Source organism: Canis lupus, chromosome 32 (assembly GCF_048164855.1).
Source record: "Canis lupus baileyi chromosome 32, mCanLup2.hap1, whole genome shotgun sequence".
Classification (NCBI taxonomy): domain Eukaryota; kingdom Metazoa; phylum Chordata; class Mammalia; order Carnivora; family Canidae; genus Canis; species Canis lupus.
The window spans coordinates 22,561,108-22,583,019 of record NC_132869.1 but is presented as its reverse complement, the minus strand read 5'-3'; the positions used below and the strand labels follow the sequence as shown (position 1 = coordinate 22,583,019).

The 21,912-nt window shown below is 36.0% G+C and overlaps 1 protein-coding gene and 1 pseudogene across 3 annotated transcripts in view; both read left to right on the top strand.

Moving 5' to 3' along the window:
* Positions 1-21,912, top strand: part of WDR72 (WD repeat domain 72) — a 221,014-nt gene that overhangs the window by 153,023 nt on the left and 46,079 nt on the right. The window lies entirely within an intron of this gene.
* On the top strand, positions 8,413-8,868 carry LOC140622833 (uracil phosphoribosyltransferase homolog pseudogene; annotated as a pseudogene).

Sequence of the window (21,912 nt, the reverse complement as noted above, 5' to 3'; positions counted from 1 at the left end):
GCTCCATGCACCGGGAGCCCAACGTGGGATTTGATCCTAGGTCTCCAGGATCACGCCCTGGGCCAAAGGCAGGCGCCACCCAGGGATCCCTACTTTGCCCATTTCAATGAGAGAAAAACCAGGGCACGATAAACTTAAGTACCTATGCTATGTTATGACTCAATAGAAAATGGACTTACACCAGATCACACGCTCCTATGAGCAAATCTTAGATTCTTTCCTATAAGTCATACTATGTCTTGGGGCATCATGTAGAGGATGGAATTCACAAAAGAGTAAGCTCATTTATTTATGAAAATTGATATGGTTCCCTCTAGCTTAATTCAGGCCTTTCCCTAGGAGGATATTACCATTTTTATATTTCCAATGGCTCATTTTAAAGGAAAATATATTACACATTTTTAAAAATGAGTTAAATTATTTCTACTGTTAATGGTAATCCACTGTTATGATATTCATATTATAAAAGCCAACTATTAGTCAAAAATATAGGTTGATGAATGTATGTTTATAAATTGAAGACAGTCATTTCATTTCTTCCATAGTAAATTTGCTTTAAATATTGGTTTATTATATATGTTCACTTGTATTACAAATATTTCCAGTAAGCAAACACAAATCATTTTTATATTTAGCATTTAAGATGTATCTTAACTTGACCATTAAATCATCTATTAAATATTCAATTAAAATGGGTTTTGATCCATTTTTTTAAATTAGTGGTCAGGTATTCAGGGAAACAAGCTTGCAAGATATTTCTAAAACACAATTCACTTCATTTCTTGTTCTGTGTATTTTGTCAGAGAATGCCTTAATGTAACAGAAATCAGATTTGGTGTGTATTTTTACACCAAATCAAATTGTGCAGGCGCCACCCTCAGCTTTCTCCAAAACATTATAAAGGATAAGATTCCACCATGATATAGCTTAAGAAAGCAGCACCGCCCTGGAAGAAGTCCATAGGTGAAAAGTGAAGCTACAGGAGTATGTCTTACTGGAAAACCACGTGTCTTATAACACCATTACAGAATGGGATTTACAAGTTTACTTAGCTGAGTTCTGTCTTCTTCTGGAATCTGTATGTAAGGGATGTATGGTTTCTGTAGTTATTCTGTAGGCATAAATCATAAGTATAAAAGGTACTGAAAAAAATGTAAAAATGAAACTGCTAAGTAGTGACTAATGGTATAAAGCACTGAGAAGCTCCAGTTATAACTATATGAAGAGGGTGAAGGCATCATAAGTCATCTTATTTATTACAATTGGCAGGTTTCCCTTCCTAGTTGTATTGCATATGGTCTCATTTTTCCCCATCCTCTCCATGCTGTCTTCATTTCTCCAAATTTACAAGCCATAATTATACATTTTAATATTTTAAATCTATTCTTCTAATGTGTAGCGGTAATCCAAAATTATTAATTCCTTTTATCAAACAGAAATGGAAAAAGTCAAGTAAGCCTTCATAGGCTTTTCCTAGTGTGAAGTGCTTTTTTAAAACAGTGCAAAATTTTTCATTTTTGATTCTTAGAGAAAGAAATACATGTTCTCCCCATATACATAGTTTCTTAAATATCAGAAAGTTACTACAAAATAGTTTCTACACTATTAAGTAAATTGGGTTCTTTTCATCTTTATAATTGAAAATTTGTAAATTATTAGAAAAATAAAGTCAAGCTTCACCAATAATTTCTGTCTCATATGTAAGCATGAACATATGTAAAATTTTTACCAATGACTAGTTTCTTTTTGTTATTAGATAAAAAATCTGAATTTGTGTTTTAAGACTTTTCTAAGCATCTAGAGCTTTTTTAAAAAATGAAGCAATCAATCAAATAGACAAACCGTATCTTACTAGTTTAATTTATAATAATTTACATATTACAAAGTTAAACACTTTGTTCAATGATATTTCAGTGAATTATGAGATTTGAAATTAAGACAGATGGATGACAGTCATATAAAATTTTGGTCTTGCCATCCAGTTCATTTGGTATATTGCTTTGGATATACTACAGTGAAAAAAACTGATGGTTCACCCTGGTAAGCAGAATAGCACTTGTTACTGTATTTTTACATGAGTAAAACTGCCCGCTACTAACATGAAAACACATACACACAGCCTATTTAATCAATGATACATTTATATGTTTAAGTATAAGTACAGAGATTAACCTTGGATCTGCATACAACAGTTATTTGGCAGCATAAGTCAATGTGTTTATAGTTTCCAAGTTTATTAAAAATTAGTGTAAAAATTTGTCTTTTTAAATTCACAGTTCTTTAACAACATCTAGAGTATCTTTTTAAAAAGACAGTTTGAATCAGATGATTCTGTAATTCCCTCTGAGAAATGCTGAGATTCCATGCAATGTAGGTTGGAAACTGCTGGACAGCATCATGAGGAGAGGCTGTATCATTTCTTCACACCATACACCTGGTACATTGCATCGTGGCAACTACAACAAATACTTGCGCAGTTATCTCTGTTCTATTTTTTTTTTAATGGCCACGTTTAACTGTATGTTTTGTTAAAACTAAAGAAGGCTGATCCTGTGATTTGAATAGCCTGAACTGTTGTCTAGCTGCCTTGTTTCAAGACTCAAGCTATATAAATCACACACCATGTCCCCTCGGAGTGCACCCTTACACTTGCCCGTGCCTCAGTTTAGTGCCCAGCTGGTGCTAAGCTAGCTGCTGACTTGCACAGAGTGGAATTCCAGGAAGTCGTCAGAGCGGGCCATTTTCCAATAATGCTCCCTGGCATGGACTCAGTTCAGGGCTCTTTTACAAATGGCTATTACACTGAGATCATGATGAGATTTCCTAGAAGTACACGCAATGCTTTTCACTAAAATTCCTAATTTGAAACTTTTTGTAAAAACGAAGGTTTCTCTTGCATTTTTAATGTCACATAACTATATGTCAGTACATTTAGTGTCCCTTTAAGATATGGGAGTGCTTAGATCTCTTGGAGATGTGCTTTTTAAAATTAATTATTTTCACTTTGTATCACTTTGTTTTAGATGTCAGGCTTAAATTTTACTGGGTTTTTATGTCTTTCTTCAAGATGGTTGAAGAGCACAGTCATGCTAAGTTATTAACTGTCCCTATTAGTTCTATCAGTTACTGAGAGTTTCTGATGAACAAATGTTGCAATACGTACCCTGGACACGGGGCAGTGAGCTTGGGCTTATCTCAGCCTAGGTTGGTTTGTCAGAGCCTACCATAGCCCCCACAACCTGAGGAATCTAAAGCACATAATAAAGTCTTTCAGTTCTAGATGTGATCATCATGCTATCCAGGGTGAAATTTAGGTGTAGAAAAATAAGTCTTCAGTTCCATCTTGGGAAGAGGACTGACTGCAGCTGTTGGCCCCTACTCTTTGATCTTTCTGTTATAAGCATTTGGTATTTATTTGATTTTCATTGTATTTATTGGGGGAAGATGGGAGGTTAGAGATTGTATAGTACTTGCCACATGGGTGGTGTTCAGACAGTAAGACTCCCAGGACCTTCAAGTCAAGAGCCTTTGTAAGTCACTGAATCTAATCCCTTGTTTTTCTGCCCAGAAACCTGAAGTCAAAGAGGCCCAGTGACTTAAGGTCATACAGCTAGTTATGGAATGAGACAGTATTCTAACCTAACTCTGCAATATTTGCTGATTTTTTTTTTAAAAATGTGCCATTTAGTATTTTCCCTTTCCTTCTGGTTGTTCTTGTTTTCCCATCAGATTTAATGTTTCTCCAGTAAGTGGCAGAGGAGCCACACACAAAAAGATATGGAAACCAGTTTGCATTCCTCTAAGTCTCAATTGATGGGCTTTAGAGCCTCAAAGTCTAGCTGAAACTTACAAGGAGGGTACCTTTCTCTTTTCCCCCTTCTTATAGTAAGACTATTCCAGCAAGACTTACTGATTTTGGTCAAGGTATTCTTTTTTTTTTTTTTTCTAAGATGTTATTTACTTATTCATGAGAGACAGAGAGAGAGGCAGAGACACAGGCAGAGGTAGAAGCAGGCTTCCTGCAGGGAGCCCAATGTAGGACTCGATCCCAGGACCCCGGGATCACAACCTGAGCCAGAGGCAGTTGCTTTCAACAGCTAAAGCAATCCTATGAAAACAAATTTGTTCATAATGACTCTTCTACAACCCTTCAGTGGTGCAGTACCCTCTTTCTTCTTTAGGTTCAACGGAACATTCAGACTTACAACAGGACCACGCAGCACACCTCTCCCTGTCTACTGAGAGGGAGAGACAAAGACTGGGAGCCACAGGTGTCTATAGGGCAGCAGTGGGCCTTGCTCATCTGGGAGTCCCTATAGCTGTCTAGCAGCTTAACTGTGGGAGTCCCTTGTAGAACAGCCTTACAACTCTGGCAACAATTCTGTAGGCATGGCTTGCTAGGTCCACTCACAGGGAAGCCTCAAGCTATGATAATTAACATTTTTATGGTTCATGTAGAGTTCCTTGTGGTCCAGATAGAATTTACCAATAAGAGGCCATTTTTACTATCAATAATGTCACCCTGAGATGTACTTAACATTCTGCCTTTATTAAGTTCCCAAGGGAATCCAGCTAGAGTTAACCAAAGGTCAAGTTCTTATGAAGAAAATAAAGATTTATTTAATTATTTTTAAAATTTTATTGTAGTATTTAAAAAAATTCTTTAAGCTCACGTGACTTCCCTTTTCTCTAGGTTAAAGTGCATGTTATTTAAATGACTCACAAGAATCATTTTTACCTGGCCACTGTACACCTCTCTAGTCCCATCTTGCGTACTCGCACCAACCTTGAACTCTACAAATTAGCACACCAAATCCTTTCAGTTCCTCTAAAGGACCTGTCCCGATTTGGCTCTCATCCTTCACACATGCTATTCCACCACTCATTTATTTATTTAAAAATTTTTGAGTGCCTCTCATGAGTCAAGTGGTAAGCAAGGCTCTGAAGATACAATGAAAAAGACAGGCTCGTGGAATCCACACCCCTTGCCTGAAAACCTTTCCCCCACTTTTGCCTGAGAACTTCATGTTTCAAATGGAATATTATCTTCTCTGTGATGCCCTTTCGCTTTCCCTAATATAGGTTAGGTAGCCTGCCCTATATTTCAAATACCACCACACTGACTGCCCTGTAATTGTCATTGCCTGGCTTCTTGTCTACTACTCACGAGACTGTGAGCTCCATAATGGGAAAAGTATATGTGTAACTTGCTCACCATTATATTTGCAATATTTAGGTCAGTGCAAGGCATCCAAGAGATTCTCAAAAATATTTGGTAAGCCAAAGTGACAATTCTAGGAATTCTAGAATTATAATATGCATTTAAAACCACAAATACTATATTTCTAGAGCCAAAAATTCAGATATTTTGGACGCAGATGCCCACTAAAATTTATGGTAGAAGTGGACTATTTTTATTTTTAAAAAATATATTTATAAATTAAAAATAAGAGCAATAACATTGTGGAAAATTAAGTAAATAGTTTTTGTGTTTTTTTTAAATGTTGGCCACTCAGAATCAAATCACTCGAATAAAGCAGTCTCTAGAAATTACTACCACACATCTGAGTAGGAAATATCCCATTCTTTCCAAAATAACTGGGTTATTCTAAAACCTAAAGGCAATGTTAACATTAGTGGACAAATAAAGAGGTCAGTAGGGGCTTCAAAAATTCAGAAACAAACCTAGGATTCTCATTTTCACTTAATGTAGTCTTTGAAGTTTGTCTTGACAACCAAAGAAAAGAAATTATTTCTCATTAAGAAATCATATACAAAAAAAAAAAAAGAAATCATATACAGATGGCAACTGTGAGGATAAACATCCTTTCCTGGAACTATTTTTCCTGGAATTTACCACATGAATTCCAATATAAAGCAATATTACATCACATGGCAGAGTATACCTCCTACCAGTTTTCCAAAAGTTATGAAAAAATGCTCTTAAATATGGTAATTTGTTATATCAGCCATCCATAAAATCAAAGAATATGATATTGAGTCATAGCTCAGAAGCCATATCGTTGATTGACTGAGATAATGTAGTCAAAGACATTATATTCTGATGGTCTGAGAGTGCAGGGATAGAATTTGGAATAGTTTAGGTCAGTGGATAGTTAACATGCCCATTTAGGCTTTTTGTCTCAAATATCAAATATCTTAAATGAGTTTGGAGAGGTGCTGGACTACATTCAATTTGCAATCAAATTCCCTTAATAAGATTTTACAGTGAAGAAATTCTTCCTTGCTGATTAAAATAAGAGCCATAATTTTGTGAGTCAGGTACTGACCAAAGTCCTTACATAAGAAAAGACAGCACATTGGAACCCAGCCACAAACAGCCCGGGTGCGTACAAGTAGCATCCTAGTCTTCTGGAAAGAAGAGTGGATATTTCCTACTCAGATGTGTAGCAGTAATCTCTAGAGACTGCTAAGTCTTAGAGATCTGGAGCGCAAGTTCAAACTACTCCCCTGTATGTGTATTCTGTTTGATTTACACAGTACTTCATGGAAGAAGAAAAAGAACTCAATTGCCAACATGTAAAAACCAGATTTTGCAAAATAGTCTGGATTTCTGCCTCCTCATGAAAAATAGCAAGAAATGCTATTTATTTGAAAAAATATTTATTTTTCAATGACACCGAATTGTCATTTTAGTGTGACGATGTGAGGCTGGAGACAATAGCAGAGGGCTGGGAGAGACAACCTTTTCTGAGTGAGTGTGTGTCCTTTATGTCATCTCAGTACCCACAAAACCTGCTGTATTCAGTTTTCACCCTGTTCTTACGAGAACGGGATTTTTGACTTGCTCAATACTATGAAGAGGTAGATTTAGCTTGAAAAATTCTGTGTGTGTGAATCTGTAGAGTTAGGGAGGAAGGAAAGAAAGGAATCATCATTTAATGGGCATCTAAATTTCACCCAGTGAGCCATGGGCACCACACAAGTTGTTATACATACAAAAAGGAATGAGACACAGAGTACATCAAGTGTGTCCTTTGCTGAGGGCAATGGTCACGGCTGCCCTGAACCCACCAGAGTTTCAGAGGATCTGGAGGCACTGTACCCTACTTCTGTTTTCTGAATATCCTTAAAATTTCATTGTAAAATGTTCGTCTTGCTGATATCTCAAGGAATCTGTGAAAGATGCTAACAATGGGGATTCCTTTCAAGTGTGTCTGTCTTGGGAGACGTGGGGAGTCCTGCACTGATTGACTTGACCCCAGCCAAACTGCTGTACTTTGAGGTACAGCCCTTGGTGCAGGATCTGACAAAATAACAATTACACAAGATCACAAGAGCTGAGGGGTTTAATCAGAATGCAGTCTCATGGGGGAGCAGAGCAGGCTTCATGCCAGGGTGGGGCCAGTTCGTGAATGGTTTTGTATGACACACTGTAGGAAACTGTCAGGTTTCTGATTTTAGTATTTTTCAGTATGGTCGATGGCTCAAAGATTGAAGGGGCTAAAGCAGGAAGGCTAGTTGTCTGTGTGGGCTCCAGAGACGTCTTCTTCCCACCCTGCTGAAGCTGTTGTCTATCAGTTCCACTCTCTGGATAGTTAAATAGACTAAATGATTGCACAGGTTTACCATTAGCAATTAAATCTTTGTGTCTCATGGGTGTTGACAGCACCCATTGAAATGCAAGGGGTTAAAACTAAACCAATTATGGGCATCAATATTCAAATGCAAATTTTTACCATTCCCCGATTTTAGTAGCAGCCCAAAATTCTTTGGTCTTTGCACACATCATCTAATTTAATTCTGATAACAACTGTGTGAACTAGAACCACCATCTCCGTTTTACAGATGAGGAAACTGCGTTCAGTCTCCCTTCTAAGATAGATGACTTGTTTGCATAAATAAAGCAGCATGTAGGCTCAGGCTATACCTTTCAAATGTCAACATTTAAGGCTTTTTAAACTCTAGGTTGATTTTTTATGCCTTGTAATAAAGCTGTGTGAGGGGACATATAGGGTTACTATATTTCAAAACTAAGGTGTTTGTGTTAGTAATTAAAACTTTATTTGCAGAACAAGCCCAGTTTTATTTCAATGCAGAGCATGTAACAAATACTATTGATTATAGCCTAATACATAAAGTGTCAGTACCCAGATAATAAAGCATCTCCTTGGCATATTGTAGAAACTGGCCATGAATCACTTCCCCGTGAACATTAAAGATTAAGTTTACATTTACCCTTGGGGGTTCATGTTCACTTGGCAGTTTTCAAATATAGTTAGTAGTGATTCTCCTGTTGACTTTGGAACATATAGGTTGCTACTCACATAAAAGAAAATCTGAGCGCACCTAAGGGAACCTACGGAGGCCTCGGGGTGAGAGGGCCCACCTAGGTTAAGAGTTTGGAAATGTCCGGGGTGAATGGGAAGGACAGTCAGTAGGGGGGACTTCATGTTTTCTGCGGATCGATTGATCAGACTTGTGGAAAAGGGATTGAATCAGCTGTCATATAAAGAATGCATGGTGACCACCCCAACAGGATACAAGTATGAAGGAGTGAAATTTGAGAAGGGAAATTGTGGTGTCAGCATAATGAGAAGCAGTGAGGCAATGGAACAAGTTTTACAAGACTGCCGTCGATCCATATGCATTTCGAAGATCCTGATTCAGAGTGATGAAGAGACACAAAGAGCCAACATATATTATGCTAAGTTCCCCCCAGACATTTACTGGAGAAAAGTCCTTCTGATGTATCCAATTCTCAGTACTGGAAATACTGTAATTGAAGCTGTAAAGGTTCTTATAAAACATGGAGTTCAACCCAGCGTTATTATCCTACTCAGTCTGTTCTCTACTCCTCATGGTGCCAAATCAATCATTCAGGAGTTTCCTGAGATCACAATTTAAACTACTGTTGCGCCTACACATTTTGGGCAGAAATACTCTGGGACAGACTGAGTTACCAAAGGAAAATTACTTATCTTGTGTAATATTACATTTAATGTTTGAGTTTCTACTTGTTTTTTTAATTCACTTGAGGAATGGCAGAGAAAATTTTGCCTTGTAATTTTTGGGAGTGAGTATAGTAAAAAGGAAATATTTGAGGTTTATTTAATTTATTTGGTTATTTCTTTACTGTTGGTACCAAATTCAATAGGGAAGCACATACAACTCTTAGAAAATATTTTAATAGCATTCTTATGCAAGTTGATGATCCCTCAGGGCATTGAAACTATTTCCTAATATTTTTTTTAAGTAGGCTCCACACCCAGCATGGAGCCCACTGCAGGGGCTTGAACCCACAACCCTAAGATCAAGACCTGTGCTGAGATCAAGAGTTGGATATTTAATTGACCGAACCATCCAGGTGCCCCAAAACTGTTTCATAATTTTTCAGTCTTTCAGTTTGGACATCGTTTGCCACCACAGTAAAAGCCCAAATGAAAGTCCATTCTTTGGTCCACTATAGTTTACATTTTGTTTAGTTTCCTTTTGGTTCTAGGGAAATTCCATGTTATGGCTGTTGTCACCTTCTTCTACTCTTTACTTCCCAGTACTATACACGCTGGTTACTTGGAGAGGATGAAAAAGGAATGCTTCCTGGAATTTTACATTTCCATTAATATCCTCACTCTATTAGCAGACCCAGGTTATATGGTTAGCTCTTTAGTCAAGCCATTGTTTTTCATGGCTCAATTCCCATCCTGTGCATTGTTGGTAGATGCTTTGCCAATACAATGCAGTGAAGAAGATGGTGAGTATTTTCAACAACTGAAACTGTCAAGTTAATTTACATAGATAGATTGAACCAGAGATATCTGGATGCTGACAAAGGTGGGCTAAGTACTGTTAATGCCATCAGTGCCCTAGAAAGGAATTTGTGGGGTTTTTCTGAGGTATGGGGGAAAGAACAGTTTCTTGCTGAATTTTATGACCAATAAGTACACTAAACTGCTACATTTTTAATTTGGATATTTCATTCAATTTGGAAATGAGTTCTTTTGCATACTTGTCAACTGTAACTGTAATAATGTTAAAAGTACCATGATATTTTTTAAATCCTTAAGATTTATACATGTTTACATTTAGGCCTCTGAAAGGAAGACAAACTGTGATAGAAATCAGTGTTTGTGTTCTGAAACTTGCTTCGGAAATCCTGATCTTATTTTACATTGATATTAAACATTTAACAGTGAAAAAAGAAAAGAAAAAGAAAATCTATGACTCATTTCCTTATATTGCTTTTCAAAATACGTACGATCAAAGCATAACATATGTAAATTACATGCAAACATATGCACATATAAATTTATATATATGCATTATGTTTAATTTTCTGATGCTTAATTTTTAGCAGCCTGTCTAAATACATTCTAGGACAGTGTCCAATGGAAGTCTTCCTTGTACTGAAGTGAGGGCTTGATGTGTGAATTGTTTTCATCCTACCTAATACTGCCATCATGAATACCTTATGTCCTCCTATTCCCTCTCCATATACACTTTTCCATATCTAAGTACAGAAAAAAATAAACCGAATATATCCTATGGAAATTTTATGTTAATTTGTTTTATAGAAATTTTTTTAAAGATTAAATATTAAGAAATAGTTTCAATGCCCTGAGGGATCATCAACTTGCATAAGAATGCTATTAAAATATTTTCTAAGAGTTGTATGTGCTTCCCTATTGAATTTGGTACCAACAGTAAAGAAATAACCAAATAAATTAAATAAACCTCAAATATTTCCTTTTTACTATACTCACTTTACAAGGCAAAATTTTCTCTGCCATTCCTCAAGTGAATTAAAAAAACAAGTAGAAACTCAAACATTAAATGTAATATTACACAAGATAAGTAATTTTCCTTTGGTAACTCAGCCTGTCCCAAGATTTAATCTGTGTCATTTGCCCTATTTCTCTAATATCTAGGTCAATGCTTGCCAACATTAGGCCATGAGTATTTGTTGAATGAATACATGAATTTAACTCAAAGACAGTCACCTACAGAATGATTATCATTGCCTCTGCATGAGCTTAGCCATGTGTAGAAGGCATCTCCTCATTTAGTTTTCACTTTGGTTGAATGATTTGCATTAGCAGTTCCACTTGTGGCTAAATTTTGAATTAAGCTTGGATTTTTAATTGTCACTTAAAATATCTTCAGAAGGATTACACTTGGATGTAAAACTGAAACAATACGGCCTTGGATTCAGAAGACTGCCTTTCACACGAAGAGATATGATTGAAGACTGTAGAAATAGGTAAATCTTTTATAAGACATCACCAAATTTTTAATCTGGAACTATCCTTATAACTGACTCATGCATTTTAAAGGACTAAGAAGCTTCCAGATGGCTTTCAAGAGGATCTGCTTAACACCTGGGATATGTCACTTAATTAAAGGTATTTTTAAAATATAAAACTATGACATCAACATATAGAAAATACAAATGAAATTGATTATGTTAAAATTGATAAAGGAGTTAAAATTACAAGCAAGAATCACAAAAAGCAGTTCATCAAATGACACTGTACAGAAAAACAACAGCCAAGAGTAAATCTGAAAAATTCTAGCCTCTGAACTACATTATTAGGATATTGGAAAAGAAAGGAAATTGTATTATATGAATAGTATGCCATTGCGAGACACAAAGTTAAGGTAGTTAATGTTTGAACGTCACAGAAAGAAAAAATAAAGTTTTCTGACGCATTTGCTCTCAGAGTTGATTGGCACTATTTGGAAGGCATGTCTTACTTTTGTTCTTCTCTTGCTAAGTACCTCATTTTGTCCAAATGACACCCCTAAATGTGTATGTGAATATGTGTATATTTCCTTTATCCCAAGATACCATCAATTCCTAATGTAATATCAATTTTACAACCACTGTTAGGCTGAAGGGAATAATACATTAACTGACTACATTTAATAATAATAAGAAGAAACTCCAATCACTATGGAAATTTTGTATTTGTAGTGAAATGATAAAAGATGTGATTCTCCAACAAGGAGAGCCCTACTTGCTACTGGAGATTGATGAGGTTCAGGAACATTTCCAGAAGAGCAATACCTGGAGCACAGCATGGATAGTGATAAAAGACCCAGGCTTTTCTTTATCCCAGTATCAGTCACTGGCCTCAGGTCACGTGGGATATGCAACTTTCTGGGCATCTCTAGTCAAGTTGTCTTCTCTGCTTAGGGCAGTTTCCAGAGAAAAGTCAAGAGTTTCTGGCAGAAGTTCTCTCTCTCTCTTCCACAGATTTTTTTTTTTTATGAAGTCAAATTTATCATTTTTATCTTTGATGAGTTGTGCTTTTAGAGTCAAGTCTAACAAAAACTGCCTAGCCCTAGATCCTGAGAAGTGTCTTGTTTTTGTTTTTTTTTAATATCAATATAAGCTTTTAAAAATAGAATCCTTCACTGTGAAAGAAAGATATCATACAAAGAAAGAGAAAAAGAGAGTATGTGTACCTACAAAAACATACCATCCTTGCTGGAAGACCAACTCGCTTCTACTGTATTGTTGAGTGTGAATCACCTTTACACACTTTGAAGACCACAAAGTCTACCTACTTTAAATGTTCTTTTTTTGGTAATTTATCATTACTATAAAGATAAACAAGTAAACCAAAACAAAAAAAGTAAAGACATCTGAAACAACGCAAATTATAATCACTCACTCACATAATGACATCCTGGGGCAGGGGGGCACATGATAAATGAGATCATTACTCTTGTGAGAGCAAACTTGAGTACTCTGTGAGGAGGGGCTTAATTAAAGCTACAGAAACCATATTTCCTTATAAATGTCTAGGTGGCTCATTCTCTGTGCTTACATTGTACATTTGGTCTTATGAATGCAAATAAATGCCTCATAAGCCAATGCATAGATGGAATTCCTGACATATGGAATTCTTGTAATTTGAATGGGTGATTCAGAATATGACTAGGATGATATCAGTCTTGGCTCTATATTTAATATTGAGTTTTAGCCAATAGACACATGCTTCAATACTATTGTAGTAGACAACTCTCAGGATGCCTGTTGATGCTTCCTTTTCTTTATAGCCTGCACATGACCTTTCAGAGAGCCTGTACCTACAGTGCAGATGCATGAGCTACTGGTCATGTAACCTTGTGACCCTGCTCATCTCTAATTGGACCAGGAGTGAGTAGAGACCTAGGACAAAATGAGATTTTCTGTCCCCAAAATTGGAGGCTGGGAATGTAGAAGCCCAATACAGTTTCTATTTGATATAAATCAGAATGATCACATAAAGACAGGGATGGGATGGCTATAGTAATTCAAAGCATAGGAGGCTCATCTGTAGAGAGAAAGAAGAATGATCACGTGTGCAGAAAGGAACAGACCATATGTCCTGTAAAGAGGAAAGCAAACCTTGTACTTGTGTGTGTTTCAGTGAATCCCCCACTGTGGTTAAATACTCATGAGTTCTTCCAATTCTTCTATTACCTAAGACAATTTGGTAATTAAATATTATTTTACACTTTAAATATATCATAATCAAAAAGTCCTCTACTCTTTGTACTAGATCCCAAAGACAATGGGGATTTGTTATGTGCCAATAGTATCTTTGAGTTATATATGCTTATAATATAGGTTGCCTTGACAGAAGCTAAATGACCAACTCCTGGGAAGTAGCTCTACATATAGAGTTGTGTGATATTTGAGTGAAATGCTCTATAATCTGACTACAAATGATTATTAATGTTCTTAGAACAGAAATTGACATAGAATTTCTAAGCTATGAAGTGAAACAGTGACTAGACGAAATAGGAATATTTTGCCTCAAAAGATTTTATCCTTTTAACATTTCATGTTAGCATGAGGGACATGATTAGTGAGCACCCTAGTGAAAAGGGGAAAAACTGTTGGAATTATTCCAGAAGCCAGAGCAAGGACCATTGCTAGACATATTAGGGAGGTTTGTGTACAGTACTTTAGGAAAAATATTCACACTTAGACCTGTTGAATGATGAAACCAGTCTGCCTCATTGTGTAATGAGCTCCCTCTTATTGCTGTTCAAATAGTGGCAATCAAGAAGTCTGAGTCACTGTTTTGAGTATGAAGTTGGTTAGAAAACCCCTATTTTCAAAAAAAAAAACAAAAACAAAAACAGAAAACCCTATTTTCTACTCTATAGAAATTGACTTCCTTTGGAACATCTTATGAATCTGCAAAAACAAAAGTTTACCTGCTTAAGAGGTAACCTCCTTTAAAGCCACTGCTCTTGGGATCCCTGGGTGGCGCAGCGGTTTGGCGCCTGCCTTTGGCCCAGGGCGCGATCCTGGAGACCCGGGATCGAATCCCACGTCGGGCTCCCGGTGCATGGAGCCTGCTTCTCCCTCTGCCTGTGTCTCTGCCTCTCTCTCTCTCTGTATGACTATCATAAATAAACAAAAAATAAAAATTTTAAAAAAAAATAAATAAATAAAGCCACTGCTCTTGGTCTCAGGGTGTCAGCACCCCCAAAAAATAAGTAAATAAATAAAGTTGCAAAAAAAATAATAAGGTTGCTGTTTCCAAATGCATATATGTGTGTGATTCATATATATGTGATTCAAATGTTAAATGTTAAAAATGTCTTTTACATTTAATGTAAATAAGACCACCTATTTTAAAAAATCAGGTATCTATTATTATTATATTTCTAACATTTAGAAATATAAGGAGAGTTTACTTAAAATAAACTTAGGAGAAAAAAGTGTCTAAAATCAAAGCTTGATTTGGAACATTCTAAATAATCGATAGTTTTTTGTTTGTTTTTTTTTTCTGTTAAAGGCAACCAAGAAAAAATAAATAAATAAAGGCAACTAAGTTTGTTATGTTCAGGATAATGAGCAATTGATATTGAAGGTAAAACTTGATAGAATGGAGGAGTATTGAAGTTAAAGAGATTCCTAATAAAGCTTAGATGTAGGGAAGCCCAAGTGGCTCAGTGGTTTGGCGCCGCCTTCAGCCCAGGGTGTGATCCTGGAGACCCGGGATTGAGTCCCACATGTGGCTCCCTGCATGGAGCCTGCTTCCCCTTCTGCCTGTGTCTCTGCCTCTCTCTCTGTGTGTGTCTCTCATGAATAAATAAATAAGATCTTTAAAAAAAAAAAAAAAAAAAGCTCAGAAGTAATTCAGTTTTTAAAATCTATTTATAAAATAGAAATCTGGCCCAATAATCTAAAATTATGTATTAAAATTTAGCTATTATTTTCACTTAAATATTAATAGTATATGTTAGATATTTAATTGGTTTTTTTAAATGTTTTAATATTACAATTTTATTTATATAATTTTCAGGGTGTCTGTTCCTGTAACAATCCACTTAAATACATACAAACGTTTATATTCTATATTTGATTCTAATCATAAATTCTCAACTTTGGTATATTCAGAAGTGGAATGTGAGATATTATTTGTAATTTATAAGACAGATTGTATAAACTGCTAAACAAGAAAATCGTTGTCATGTCTCCAGGCCATGCCACATACTAGGTATGCTACAGAGACTGTTTGACCACTTTAAGAGAATGTATTCCCTTTGAAAAGAGGTTTGTTTTTTGTTTTTTTCCTTAGGAGGGAATTGGGGAGAGTGGGCAGGTTGGAATTTTTCGAGACTGAATCCATCAGTTGACTGACAGCACCTACATATTCTTCCCCCCAAATATATTGTATGAACTGCATATTACACAATCCAGGCAGTCTCAGAAAATCTATACTCATTTCTCCATTCCAAATGTGAAGGTCCCCCTTAAACCTCGAAGACTCCTGGAAGGATTTACAGGGAAAATATAACGAGACTGATTTTCTAACACGTGTTGGACACACAGCTCACATAAACCTTCGGGTAGCCCTCCATAGATTTATATGAGGTGGTGCAGGAGAATTCTCCTAGCCATTCAGTGCAACTCTCCTGCTTCTGAGTTATGTCAGGTACATAGGAATCACTCCCAGACATTCTCCCGGGACTACAGCCTTGCCTTTAAATCCTCAATTTGACACTTTTCTGCATGGTTATTAGAGCTTTAAAGAAATGTATCAGAACTCTCAGCTAGCTTAGGGAAAGCGATTTTCCCCTAAACTATCACCTCCACAAGACAGTACTGGTGCAGATGTGTTAGGAACCTATTTCTCCCTTGTGTTGAGGGAACATTTTATGAACATTACTTTCATAATACATGAGAATCTTAGAAGTGAAAAAAAAGAGTGTTAATAATTTCTTTGTAAAGTAATTCAAAGTGTTTTTGTTTTAGTTTGTTTTCAAAAGTTTGGCTTGGGGATAACATTTTCTTCTGATTTTCCTTCCTTTCTTCTTTTCTCTTGGTTTATTCTTAGTTTCTTTCATGTTCTCCTCATCTTCAACCTGTTCCTTAAATATTGTTCCCTGGGTAAGCTCATCCATGCTGGTGACTCCCCAGCACAGTGGCTGTATGTCCCCAACTACATCATCTCCAGACCAGACTGTTCTGCTTCTCAGACAGTAGGATATCTTAGACTGCAGCTCCTACCAGCACTTCAAACTAAACATCAGTTTTATGCCTTATATCCCTCCCTTGCTTCCCAGTTGTAAATTTTGTTGGTTCCCAGTCTTGGCAGACAATGCTGATCTGTTCCTTTTCTTTATGTCCGGGATGCAGTCGGTTGCCCAAATCTGTCAATTCTGCCTCTTTGGTAAATTACAAATGAATCAACCTTTGTCCATCACAAACAGGATATTATAGTGGTTCAAAGCACTTGCTATGAACCAACAGTTCAGTGGATTTTAATCCCAGTTTTGCCACGTACTACTTGCATAAACAAACCACTAATTAATTTAAGAGCCTCAGCTTTATTTTGTTTGTTTGTTTTGCCCTCTGAAACCAGAAATAACAATAGCTATCCATCAGTGTTGTTGCAAGTAATAAATGTGATAATGCAGTTTGCATGCTCAGCACAGAGTCTGGCCTATAACATATACTCAATAAGATCCTTATCTTTCCACATAATCCATAGCAGGTTATCTCTTCTTAGCTAACTGCTGAGCTTCTAATCGCCCTTCTTTCTTCCTATCTTACCTACTCCAATGCATCCATTCTCTGCATTGCAGTGAGGGTTATCTTTCTAAAATATAAGCCTAGGCAGGTCATTCCTTCTCTTAAGACCCTTGATTTACTCCCTGGGTTTCCCAAGATAAATGTCAAACTTCTTTATGGAGAGTAAGGAAATAATCCTTTCTTCATACAGTGCCAGGGATTGTAGATTAGTACAGCCTCACAGAGAACAATTTGGCAAAATCTACCAACATGTTAAGGGATGATACCCTTGACTCCAAAATTCTATTTCTTGGAGTTTAGATAAGTGCACAAGTTTGAAATTACTTAGGTACAAGTTTATTCTTTATGGAATTGCTTTTAAGAGTCAACAATTGGATAAAAGCTAATTGTATACCAGTGGATGAATGGTAAAATAAATCATGGTATATGTATATACCATATACTATATGCAGTGTTTACAGAGGGTAAGATGTGGTGCAATCACTAAAATAATACCATGCCAAAAATGCAAGTTATAGAACTATGCATATAATATAGCTTATTGTTAATTTCTTGGGACAGGGCATTAGGAATATATGTTCAAATATTATCGTATAGGCATTTAATATTTTTGAAAGTGTTAATGGTGGTTTTTTAGCAGAAAGAGAAATGGGCAACTGGAGAAAGGATGGAAGGAGAGCTTTTAATTATATATCCTTTCTACACACCTCATTCAATGCACATGTGTTCAAAATATAAATTATAAGAAAGAGAAACAGATGTCCTTCATGACAAGCTCCTTCCAACTTCTGCAAATGGATCTCTTGTCTTGGCCTCTTGTTTTTTAAATCAGCTATCTCGGGTCCCCGGAGCTCTCCTTCTCAGACAATTCTATTGCTGGGAACACTTTCCCCCATCCTCCCTCCATTGTGCCCAGATGAGGCCTGTGAAGCTTCTCTGCCACCTTTTCGCAAAACCTTTTCTGGGCTTTTAAGATTGAATCAGTTGCTTTTTTCCCTATACACTCCAAAGCACCCACACTTATTATTTGGACTTGGGAAATTATCTTGTAGACCACTGATTATCTGTTAGAATTATCTGGAGTACATGTTAAAAAGGTATATATCTGAGCCCAGCTAGATCTGTTAATTCAGAATCTGTGCTTGTGCACAGAATTTTCATTTTTCTTAAGTTCCTGGCTGGTTTTTCTTTGCAGTAAGCTTTCCATTGTACTTGCCTGTTTTCCAGTCTTGTCTCTTTCCACTAGGTTGTCAGCAGGACTTATCCTCATTTCATGCATGTAGCAATGTGACTAAAAAATAGGGGTGTTCAGTAAATGTTGAAGGAATGAATGCCAACCTCCTGAATAAGACTTTGGCTAGACTAGTAAAAATAATTCCTACAATACTGAATGTGGATGCTGATGGTGAGAGCAGCCAAGTGGCTTATCTAAGGCCATGTACACTGTGTGGTTGATCTGGAGATAATTTCTTTAATGTTCAATTTTAAATTTCTACCTATTTGATCTTAGGAAAGGAAGCAAAGGAAATAATATATAGCATGCCTACCAAGTAATTTACATGGTATTTTTAGACATACTTTGAGGTATGAGAGCATAGCACACAACTAGAAATTTTAGATAAGCATTTGGACAGATTTAAACATTTTTAAGGGTGCCTCAGTGACTCAATTGGTTAAGTGTCTGCCTATAGCTCAGGTCATGGTCCCAGGATCCCAGGGTCCTGGGATCAAGCCCCACATAGGGCTCTCTGGTCAGTGGGGAGCCTACTTCTCCCTCTGCCACTCACACTGCTTGTACTCTCTCCCTCAAATAAATAATATCTTCTTTAAAAAAATTAAACATTTTTCACAGGGACAGACCACAGGCTCTCCCAAGGAGCTCCGCCCTGCTGGTATCAAAAGGGCAGCAGAGGACTTTGAATAAATATGAAAACTTCCAAAAATAAAAAATAAATAAAGGTAAAAATAAAAAAATTAAAAAATTAAACATTTTTAAATGTATAAATTTAAGTTATAAGCAAAACCTTATATCTTTAATAGTATGTACCCCTAATAATATTTATAGAATATATTTTTATAACCTTAATAGTATATAATTACTCCATGTGAATTTAACTTCAAAGAAATCAATTATCATATTGGGCAATTCTAGCCATAGTAAGGTGATAGCCATTAGACCTCTTGTTTATTAAATTCTGTTGCAGATAAAGGTGCCAGAAATAAATTAATGATGGCTGTAACAGCTGGGCTTTCTTGGTTATAAGAAAAATACCTTGACATATTTTTTGACTCTGTGATTGGTCTACATTTCAAGGGTATAAATTAATCTTCAGAAGATCCTAAAGAATATCTTCCCTGGACACTTCACTTATACATCAAGTTGGCCATGTTAGCAATCTAATCACAAACCTGTAATTCAGTGGACAACAATTTCTTATTGTGAACAGCATAGCAGCTTTTACTATCATTTAGGTCAGCCCAAGATTGCTGATGCACCGTATGTTTCAGGCCAGGGATGATGGATGGCGAGCTCTGATGCCCATCCCTAAGTGATTGGAAAGATGGAAGACACACAGTTCACTTAAGCTTGCTTACTATTACATCAAGTAATCAGTGTGATAGGCAAGCCTGTGCTCTTTATGTCATCCAACCAACTTTCTGCAGGAGCAGTATTTCACATTTAAAAAAAAAATCTTAAGAATTGTATTCCAGCTAACATTCTTATTACTAGATCAAACAGCTTCTCCTCAGATGTGGGTGTTAATGAATATTTTCAAAATGCCTTTGTTACAACACACATATATTGCTTTTCTTTATCTTACAGCTCAGAGTACATGTGCCACTGAAGTTATAAGTAAAAGATGCATATTTGTTTTTCTTAAGTTTTACTCAAGCCAGGAAGAGAAAGAGGCTGTTAAAATAGTTTCACACTTTCTATGCCAGCCTGATTTCCAATTTAATAAATTAGTCATGTTAGCTTTTAATCATAAAGTTGCAAAGATTTGTCTTTGCTGAGACTGATTGACAAAAATACTGTTTTCTGAATCTCATCTGACCAATATCCAACACAAATAATTAGGGGCATCTTCCTAGCTACTATTCTGTTTTGTGGGAAATTTCTTTTCAAAAGTGATACAGAAAAACCAAGTGAATATCTTAAATTGTCAATTTTGCACTAAGGGCATAAATCACTGAGGTAAACTCAACAATATTCCTCTGCTTTTATTGTTTGAGACACTGTAATTTATAACTTCAAGCAAAATGTTTCATGGAATAATTAGATGTATCTTGATACGATTTAAGTCACTTAGGAAGCACAAGGCATAGAAGACCTTAAAATTGTTCATAATTGCTCATTTATTTTCTAAACAATGTCATAATGTAAGTTTCTTTGACTTCTAGAGTACTAGTATTGCCTGCCATCCCACACCATGTCTAATTTTAGCTTTGAGGAGGAACGAATGCTGAAGTCCATTTATCTCTTGCGAAGGATTTGCAACAAGGGATAGGAAATCACTTCTTACTTGAAGCTTTAGTTTATTATCAATTCTAATTAGCATAGTTTCTATATCATCATTTTTCTTTCCTATTTATGTTTATATGTACACTATTTACATAAATGACTTGAAGATGCTCATAAGAAAGATGGGTAATATAATAACATCCATTACAATTAATCCAGCACTGTGATTGTTAAAGCATAGACCAGTAGCATCAGCATCACCTGGGATCTCCTTAGAAATAAAAATTCTTGGGGCCCTTCTAAGACCTACTGAATCAGTGACATACGTTTTAACAAAGCCCCCAGTTGATTCTAATTCATGCTAAAATTTGAGGTCCACGTATTATTCTAGAGCCTAAACCAAAGCTAGGAACTAAAGAATGAGTAGAATGTGTGTATGTGTCTGTGTGTGTGTGTGTGTGTGTGTGTGTGTGTGTGTCTTGTTTGTGTCTGTGTCTCAGGAACAGAGGTGGCAATTAAGAGAAAATTATTGCACAGGTGAAAAGAAGCTATAAGGACCATATACACAAAGATTTAAGAGTGTAAGCTTGTAGTCAGACACAAGTGCTTTTGATTCCTGGATGTTTTGCTACTAAAGAGCTATCTGACCTTGATCAATCTATTCAATCCTTCCTTGTCTCAGTTTGCTTATATATAAAACAGGAAAAAATAATATTCCTCTGACAGTTAAATAAAAAAATATACAAGAAAAAGTTTAGTTCAGTGACTAGCATGAGATACATGTACATTACTTTTTAACTCACTCTTTGTTGCTCTTAATAAAAAATTATAATTAATATTATAATTTACTCCACTTAGGAACAAATGTAGGTGGAATCTGAGGGCATTGTGCTAAATGAAATCAGCCAGAGAGAGAAAGACAAATACTGTATGATATCACATATATGTGAAGTCTTAAAAAAATTAAACTTGAAGTTTGCTAAGAGAGTAGAACTGAAATGTTCTCACAAAAAAAAAAAAAAAAGAAAGAAAGAAAGAAAAAAAGGAAAAATAACTATGTGAGGTCATGGATATGTTAATCACTAGGTTGAGGGGTCCTTTCTCAATGCATACATATATCAAACCACCACAGCATACACTTTTAAATATCTTTCTTTTGTACCTGTCAGTTATACCTCAATAAAGCTGTAATTATATATATATATATATGTATTATAATTTACTTAAAAGATTCATATGACTATTTGAGCTTCCTAGCAGCTGCTATAAAAAGACAAACACAACAGGTTACATAGCTCTGATAGGAATGGTAGTGACTAGCTCCAGTTACTCATGTGAATTACCTGGGAGAGTAAAAAAAACAAAACAAACAAACAAAAAAAAACAGTGGTTAGACCCAACGGTCAGAAATTCTGATTGCTGTACTATAGAGCACTTGCATGTC